General features: G+C 40.0%; 1 long non-coding RNA gene across 1 annotated transcript in view; it reads left to right on the top strand.

Moving 5' to 3' along the window:
- Positions 1-5,051: 5,051 nt before the first annotated feature.
- LOC138011254 (uncharacterized) overlaps positions 5,052-9,816 on the top strand; it is a 5,018-nt gene continuing 253 nt past the window's right edge. The window contains exons 1-2 of the long non-coding RNA XR_011124665.1: positions 5,052-5,184; positions 5,586-5,637. This is a non-coding gene — a long non-coding RNA (uncharacterized lncRNA). The remainder of the gene's footprint in view (positions 5,185-5,585; positions 5,638-9,816) is intronic.

Raw genomic sequence — 9,816 nt, forward strand, 5'->3', positions numbered from 1 at the left:
ACGGTGAGTTATATTGTTTCAGCAGTACATGTTGTTCTTTTGTTAATTTTATAGGTCACTTTCTTTCCTCTGAGAATTCTAGTGGCAGTTCAGATGAAAGTGTTTTCATTGACAAAGGTGCTGCAAGTGGTATGTTTAAAATGCTCTATTAATAATCTTGCATTGATATGGACTGAAACTGGAGTTAGATTACATTATTATATATTTACTGGTTAACGCACTCGGCGAGTGAATTATATCGGGATTTACCTGCACGAGTTCACGAACAATGAACGAGAAATTTCAATACCGCACTCGGCGGCCTCGTGCGGTATTGAAAATTTCGAGTTCATTGTTAGTGAACGAGTGCAGGTAAATTCCGATAATTCACGAGCAACGAGTGCGTTAACATTTTTATTATTCAAATTGAATACACTGCACAAAGAAACACTACACTGAAACAACTATATACTAGGTAAACCAGACAACTAGCGTGAATGAAAAATTTAAAATTCGCAACCTTACCTTTCAAAACAGATATTCCCCAAGCAGTTGCTTTCTTGGTGTTTTTAGGAACTGCATCATCAATGAGGGAATCGAAGTCTGCTTCGGACAAATCGTCAAACTTCGAGTCGCCCGAAGCCATGGTGTAAAGACAGTGGTGTATTGAATTTACACCACGGCTATTACACCACGATAATGACGTCAAGGCGGTTGTTTCGTCATAACTCAGTGTCACGTGGCACAAATCAACCAATCAGAAAATCAGAATTCGTACAGTGTATGAAATTTGAATAATATAATAAGTTACCTGTGATATTTTACTGATGAGAATAAATTGAACGTCTTTAGAGATAATTAAATACAATTACATGCTAGTGTGATCTACTCCATCTTTATCAACATGGGTTGGTTCTACATGTAATTGTTATACTGCAAAGTTATATTTTCACCCCAGTAGTGTATCAGCTGATCCAAAGATTACTCGCCATTGGTTTGCAACCCTTGCACGAAACAATGACGTGTCATTATTTCTATTGGTTGGGGTAAGGGTTGCAAATCAATGGCGAGTAATCTTTGGATCGGCTGCTACATCACTGATATTTTCTCAGGGAAAGAATGTGACAATTAATATAATTTCCACATTTTTCTGGGTTCAACTTTTGTAACTTTATATTTTGCATTGAATTCACTTGCACTTACCTTAATTAGGCAATGAAGACTGTCTGAAATTACGTGAAAGTACTGATGAAAGCTCGGATGATGACTTCCAAGGACAAGTTGTTTTGAAAGGTAGTGAAAGGAGTTTTTCAAACCATGTTATGACCATGACCACTGTTGAAACCCTGTGACCCCTGTCATTTTGTGTGAAATGTTTAATACTGTGATGATAAGTGGCACCTTGCTGTGCCAGGTTTTTTGGAAGGTGGTTCTTTCAAAATTCCTTGTTAAAGTTTTAACATGGCTTCAAGGAAGAACATGTTCTGATTGGCTAATCTGCTAGTTGAATCTAGTCTCCATTTCACTGCTTCTTTTTCAGACAAAGTTGACATTGATGACCTCAGTGGAGCAGACAATGAGTATGGTGAGAAGTCATCTAATGTCATATATTTCCTCACATAATAAATGAAATTGAATGAAAGCTATTATTGGTGCAAATTGGATCATGCTGTTATCGTTGCAGCATGGTACAGGTTTATTTATTATTGGAGATATTCTTTGTATGGATATGATATTGATAAAAATGTGTAACTGTTGCCTTTTTAATATTCACAGAGTGTTCAGGAAATGAAGATGAACTCTTGCTGGATGAGCCTGAAGCAAAAGAGGATTTGCAAGAGCACAAAGAAGCATTGTGTATTCCAGAAGAGTGTGAAACAGCAGAGCCAGACAGCTTTAATTTGATTCTTTCTAGCTGGATCTGCCACATGCTTATTAAGTTAAAGTTAAATTATAATTGTTCAAATAGTTCTGTTTTCTTTGATAATTGCAATTATTATTAATTTTATTCTTGGTATAATTAAGCACCCCCTTCACTTAGTTTTCCCCAAGACACTAAATAATTTATTTTGTGTAACTAAATTAAAAATTTTCAACCAATGTGAAATAATGGCAGTGTTATTATTATTATTATTATTATTATTATTATTATTATTATTATTATTATTATTATTATTACTATTATCATTAACATTATTATCACACAGAGAAGTAAGTGAAACGTTAATATTTCTTTATTTTAGTTAAATTCTGCTCTCATAATATTTTGACATTTTGACATGACATGCAATCATGCTGCAGATACTGTCATGACCTCTTATCTACCATAGTGTATCTGCAGAGAATTACAGTGGTTTCGCCCACAAGACGATTCGCCCGCAAGGTGATTCGTGTACAATCAGGAGGTTTCGCCCACGCATCTTGTGAAGGAAAGAAATCCATCGAAATGTAACTGTTGTAAAATATCGCAACAGAATTCACTCGTGATGCCTGTGTGGCACTGGTATTTCTGGTTGTTTCTCTCTACGGAAAAGCGAGTGCATTCGCGAAGTGCGATTTGTGCATGATTAATGAATTGCGAGTGTTTCCACTTTTTCTAGAGGAAGTCTTTTGCAGTAAAGGGCGAAAAGCACACGTAATTTGCTTTTTGACAAACTCGTACTTTGCGTAAAGTCGTCGCACACTAACTTGCCGGTACGAGTTACGCCAACTCTTCTCTTGGTTGAGTGAGATAAGAACTCTGGGGAACCCTTAAACAAAGTTTCTTTTCTTTAGTTTTCGTGAAGAACAAGCAAAAGCGTCTCTAACTGGTGCATTCATGTTAGCACGAGGAGTGGTCAAGCGCCGTAAGGTTCGAATAGCCAATTTTTGACTACGAGAACCCTACGGCGCATGTTCTCCTACGTAGAGTTTCCCAGAGCCTTGGAGGCTCTGGTAACGAGAATGAATTTAGGCACGCCGGGCCGCGCATTACGGATGCGCAGTAATAAAAATCCCAGAGCTCGTACTCACACCGCGCACCGGCGGCTCAGTTGGTTGAGCACCGGGCTGTCACGCGGGAGGTCGTGAGTTCAACTCCGGCCGGACCAACACTCAGGGTCTTTAAATAACTGAGGAGAAAGTGCCCCTTTTGTAATTACATCTGCAAACGGTTAGACTCTCTAGTCTTCTCGGATAAGGACGATAAGCCGGAGGTCCCGTCTCACAACCCTTCAATGTTCATAATCGTAAACAGTAGGGCATGTAGTTCCCGGTGTTGTGGTCTGATCTTTTTGGTCTGGATAGGGTAGGGTGGAGCACCTCGCATAGGACCTCGAATCCTGTTCGTGCTCCTTCCCTCTGGGCAGGTTTGCCCAGTAGAAGAGACAAACCAGATGTCTCGTAAAACCAAAACCAAAACCAAACCAAACTCGAAGTCATACTTTTTGTCGGACAACGGAGCTTGAAAAGAAATGCGTAGCCGTTACTGTACAATTCTTGCAAAAGGACATTTGAAAAAAAGAACTTTAAAATTACATTCCCCGGCGACTTCATCAGTAGAGGAAGCCGGTAAGGGTCACACGTTGTCGCTTCCACTTTGTCGCTTCCAGGTTATGGCTTCCATGTTGTCACGTTAAACTTAAAGGGGGCGACTGTCTTGTCGTACCTTCACTGATCGAGAGCAGTGCTAGTCTTTCAAGGAGTACTATCGCAGTTTTGTATCCTTTAGGTATTTTCATTTTACGTCCTTTCCCCCTCCCTCATCTTCCAAGTTGCCGCTTCCACGTTGTCGCTGCCGAGTTGGCAGCTGTCGCTTTCAAGTTGTCGCTGCTGAGTTGTCTCTTCCAATTTGTCGCATCCATGGTGGGGGGTGGAGGAGGAGAGCGTAAATTACCTTAAAACAGCTATAGAAATGAGATTAAACTTCCTAAATTGCCCCCTCCCACTGCCCCTAACGTCAACGCGACAACTTGGAAGCAACAACGTGTGACCCTTATCGATTTCCGTAGTAGTCGAGTGCTTGAAGACAAATTGCAATAAACTCGAAGTAGCAGTGACTTTCTAAAAATAGTTAATACCGAAAACTGATGGTCCATATTCTGTTGAATATCAAGTTTCATGTTCGTGGACTTCTGGTAGTATTCAATCCCTGGCCTTTCCTGCTAGCGCAGGTCTCTTTTGTGTTTGCGTTCGCTGGATTGACGAGTACGGGAAAGGGACCTCTTCTACGGGTCGAAGCTCACTGTGTTGAGCATGCGCAGCGGTTACTTAGCGACCCAATCCTTACGTGATATTTCATGTTGTGTGGGCTCACTTAACAAAAGCGGAATCACTGTAAAGTAATTCGCGAGACAAAGCGAGCTCTTCTCACAGTCGGCAAACATATCATGGAGCATGCGGTCCGCGTCCAAGGTCGTGGACGGCGGTTGGATTAAAGTGAGTAATCGTCAGCCCAGCGAACGCAAAAAGACAAGAGGCTTCTGCTAGCAGGAAAACCGTGGCTTTTTGTGAAATAAGAAAAAGAGTGCGGGCCATAAACGTACGTTAGGGCCTTCGAACTCTCTTAATGATAGGTGTATGCAAGAAAAGGGCAAGGGAAACGGGAGAGAAATGGGAAACATGCGCTTGTTATCGCTTAACTTTTTTATCTCATCAAATAAAATCGACAACAATTACTTTCTTTTCAAGTATATAGAGTTCGGGAGTGATTCCGTGATTCATGAGCGAATCGAATACCATATACTGCTTAAATAGCCGCCAAAAATGTTTCTTTTGTTTATGTGCTAATCCGACTGTCTCACTAGCCTTCGCTCTCAAGCAACATTTCTTTTGTATTTTGTCCATGGAAACGAGGCTAGTAAGTCTAGTTAGCACATAAACAAAAGAATATTAGTTGGCCGCCAATTATGCATTCGGTCTATGAAGGGCCATCTTAAATTTCATCTCAAACAATATGATCAACTTAAATTTACGCCTTCCGATACCGACTCCTGCCATCATAAATGCTGCGTTCTCGCTCAAGTGAATTAAGGCTTGACCAGATGGTTCAAATATACCCCCCTCGACGCTCACCGGCTTACGCGCGATTCGCGTGATCACACTCGCAATCCAAAATGGCGGACTCCGTCGCAAACAGCTTTTAAACTTTGAACTTTGCATTGCAGCGATACTTTACCATTCATTTTTTTTCTGGGAAATGTTGGGGTGCTGGATTTGCAAGAAGAGGTAGGTTTTGTTTCCTTTTCGCCTTTGTGTGAACGTAAATTATCGTACTACTCGCTCATCTTCGCTATCTTCGGTCTATCTTCGATTGAAGGCCCTACGTCGCGCGACCGCTGAAAGTTTCAGATTTATGGCCTTTTTTTGCGGACAGGAAAAGATCTTTAGAAACTGATTTTCAGGGAGCGTTTTGATGTGCACATGTGATTTGGTTTGGCTTGTAAGTTTTTTTTTGGGATGAAGCCGTAGATTCTCCTTGTAGATTTACAATGTTTGTAGGAGATGATGAATTTTGATCATGGTCTCGCACGATATCTCTGATTTAACTTTTTGTAAGCATTTTTCTTGCTTGGATGATACAATAAGCTACATATTTTTATTCTCAACTTGATAATCATTATTTACAGCACTGGTAGTTTTTTCTGGATTCATTGTCTGCAGCAATGAATAAATTGTAAGGTAAGTTCCTTATGAACTGTCCTTATTTCCTGGTTTAACTCTCAATATGAATGTATATTTGTATTTCTCATTCTTGATAGTTTTTTTAATGGATGTTTGCTGTTGTATGGGGTGCAGACACCATGTTTTGCAAACCATTCTTTGGCTTACATGTTTATTATGTACATGTACATGTATGCCATAAATTGTAATAAATAAATGAATGAAAATTAATAATGTTAATAATTGGGTATCTTTCTGATATTTGTCACTGAATTAATCACACATGTATATTTTTACTGTACACAGTCAAGCTTGTGCTTATGTTGTGAAATCATTTCAAGCATTGGTATCTCACAATACTATTTCAACCACTGACTACCAAAATATTAAACATCCTTGAAATACAAAGTACAAATTACGGTATTACATTTTGAGCTGCTCTTGTTCATGCCAGTCTCTGTCTATAACTGTGAGATACTATGAATGTTAAATTTCTAAAATTGAGATATCTTGGAGCTTGAGCTGACTCTTGACAATCAAGGGTTAAATGAGATGTACGGTGATCTTCCACAGTTTGAGTAGCTCTGAAGCAATTTTCATTTGGTTTCTCTTTGTTACAATCAGACTGCTGGTCCTAATGTCATCCTCTGTGGCATCTCTTTTATTTAATGATTTGAAATTTTCTTTCCAGGTCTGAATGTCATTGAACAATTTCTTGAATGCCTTTAGTGTTAGAATTTGTACTTTAACTAGATGTGCTTCATAGCGTTCAATGTGATATCTTGATTTGGGGTTCTTGCCAACATTCTGTTTCAGTTTTTCAAATTTTTGGACTTCTTCACAAGCTCCCAGAACTTTTTCTATAGCTTTTGCTGTCTTGGATACCAATGTGTCTGATTTTTGTTGTTTTGTTGGTGGCTCTTGGGCTGAAGATTGATCGTGCTCAGCTCTCTTTCTTTTGTTATCTTGTGTTACCTTTGGCAGGGTTTCCTCATTCATTTCTTTTTCACTCTCTCTTTGAAGTTCCTCACCATCAATAACTGAATCTGCCTCCATGGGTGATTGGGTGCCTGTTTCAGGATGTTCACTAGTAATGACTTCATCTATCTCCTCTTTGCTTGAGCCTGCAAGTTTTTCATTTACACTGTCATCATCTTCAGGTTCATCATCACAGTCTGAGAGTTCTTCTGTCTCTTGTTCTGGACCAACTTCCATTTGAGGCTCATCACTGCTATCTTCATCAGCACCAGCGTCTGTCATGGAGTCAACTGAGCAACACGTTGGTGGTCTCTCCCATTTACCACTTTCACCTCGTAGTTTTGTTGCAGGAATCTTAACCTTATCATGCAAGCATTTGTCCCAGCATATTTCTAGCAGCTCTTGCTCTTTTGTTATAGCAGTGGAACGGAAGTGGTGCAGGTTTGGTCCCTTTTGTCTGAAGCATGTTTCCTCTGGCCCATCAAGGAATTCAATGTGATCTTCCATCTCTTTCCACCAGACTCCCTCTCCTGGCTTTAGAAAATCAGCAATTAGCCTTAGGTGAGCAGCCCAGTCATCTGCATACAATTCCAGCTCACTCTTGAGAATGATTGTGTTGCCTAATTTGGGAAGTGATTTTGCCATCTTGCTGATTTCTCTTTCTTGCTTGAGAACACACTCACTGCCAGTATTGCCTTTCTCGGCTTGTAAGTGCAGGATTGCATTTCTGGATAGGTCTTCAATCCTTTTGCTCCAAGTTTTTGTTGTTATGTCTGACAACTTCTCAAACAGTCTTTCGAACATTTCTGCATTTGTGGATCTGTGAGAAGCTACTCGAAGCAATTGGCTAGAGTGTGTAACACAGCTGTGGAAGTACAGGCCAAACAGCTTCCTGTAGGTCAGAGCCTTTGGTGGGGTCAACACTTTGCGGCATTGGATTGCATGTCTCCAGCAGAGGTTATGTAGCCGTAAGATCATCTTTGGTGATCTTGCTTCATCTTGTGCATAGTAGATTTCAATCATTTCACAAAGAGTAACAAGGAGCAGTCTAATGTTACGGTTGGCAACTGGGTAAAGAGCAATTGTAACATAGATCAGGGTCTTTCTGTAATCAACACCTCGTAGTTTGTCTTTGCTGTACTGGATGGACAGAATTTCCTTTAGCTTAATAAGTGCATCAATGTCAGTGATGTGATGGGGTAGCTCTTGTAATACATTCTTGATGTGATTCATTGAACAGTGCAGCGCCTCAAAGAACAACACTTCATAGTTCTGCAAGTTAAGTTCCTCTACAGAGACCTCACTGTTGTGGAGAAGGGCTGGAAGCCTTGTTGTCCCTCCAAGCATGCTGGACAGTTCCTTTTGTAACTCATCTTTTTTACCCTCTGCAGAACTTCCTCGTGCTCTTAGCTCAGCTTTCAGCTCATTGATTTTCATGTCTTTGAAGGGGTGTAGGCTTCCTTTTCTTCCGGGAGGACCAGAAAGAACCAGTTGTCGTTTCTCTTCCAGTGTTTTGTACTTTCTTTGCAGGCTGTAGGCAAGGTTATGGCTGGAATTGATGTCTCCATCACAGCCTGGGCAGCCATAGTGTCCCCCATGTTGAGTACCATCTTCCATTTCAGTGGCAGGGTTATCCCCATTCATGTATCGCGTGATATCTGTCACCTCATTGCCAGATTCTGTGATTGTGGGGTTCTTTAAATCTCTGAGGTCCTCTTGACGGGTTGGGATGAAATTCATCTGGTCCTCAACTGTTGATCTGCTTTGCCCTAACATGTACAGCTGTGGCTCCTCTACTGTAGCTTGCACATCTACATCTTTCCCAGTCTTTGCCAACATTTCTTGCCTAGTCATGTGAATGGCAGGATCATACAGTTCTCTGAAGCAGAACAGCATGTGGCCATAGTTTGCTAAAGTTGAGTGGTCATGCCAGAGGAGCCAGTGCCTTTGTCGCTGAAAAGTCTTGAGCATTTTTCTCATTTGGTCAATGTCATCACTTGTTTCCTCATGAATTTTTTGAAGCTCTGCAGTAAGTTCATCTTTAGTTAACTGTTTGTAGTAGCTGTCATCTTTGATTTTCAGTAAACTTTTGTTTCTTGCCAAAGCCTCCTTTCTGATATCCTGGAACGGGATTTTTCTGGCCTGGACACCAATTTTCTTTTCCACAACTTTGCCTTCATTACTGATTGCCAGCTTTGAAATTTCTGTCGCTACTACTGGTACACCAACATGATATGAACCATTTTCAATCTGTGTATTGATGCTTGCTCTGATCTTTGCATTAGTGCGTGACACTGGAACTGTTACTGCCCCTCCACTCTGTTTTTTAATGGCTCTACGTACCCGGGACCCTGCAAATTGTTGAATTAAAGAAATATCATTTGAAGAGATGTACCCAATAACTGCTGTGTTTAAAGAATAGCGAACTAACAAAGGATAAGTTCTTTATAATGTTTAATGCAGGAGAAATTATATCCAAGGACTCTTCAGTAATTATCCCTTCTCTTCAAGTGATGTGAATTAATATCAGTTTGATTTATGTAACTGTGGTTTCACTTCAGATGGCTGGTTATAACAATGTTCAATCACTGTAAAACTTGTATGAAATTGAAATGGGAAGGCTTAAAATGTCATAAAATTCTGATTACTGGTAATTTGGCACTCCATAAGAATCTTTCATAATCACAAGCATTCGAAATATTTATTTTTATTCTTGAATGATATTGATTTGAAGAACTGTTGTCAGCTCACCCTGAATCAATTTTCCATTATTGCATTGCTCAGTTTGGCTGTATTTATCTTTTACTACATATTTTGATTTTGTTTGTTTTTTTGTTTTTATTTTGCATTTATTATTTACCTTTGTTTTGGGAACCAGTCTGGTTGCCAATCTCTGCTGCTTCAAAGCAGGTTACATCAACTCCATTTCTCTCTAAGTACGATTTGATAATTTGTCCTCCATTAGGTGGAGTTGAGTCTTGTCCTTTTGTTCTGATATTGTACATTCTTGCTTTCTCAGACCAGTTTATGGTACCATTAGGCCATGATTTCACATCTATTATTAGCTGATTTAAGTCTCCAATGATGTTGTCTGTTGTTGGGACATGGGACCTTTCTTTTATTTTGGGAGGTGTTATTCTGACCCTTTCAGTTGCTTCTTCTATCGTTTCAAATGATTGAGCCAGTCGATGATACTGTCTTGACCTGTACGATTGTCTT

Source organism: Montipora foliosa, chromosome 7, assembly GCF_036669935.1.
Source record: "Montipora foliosa isolate CH-2021 chromosome 7, ASM3666993v2, whole genome shotgun sequence".
Taxonomy (NCBI): Eukaryota; Metazoa; Cnidaria; class Anthozoa; order Scleractinia; family Acroporidae; genus Montipora; species Montipora foliosa.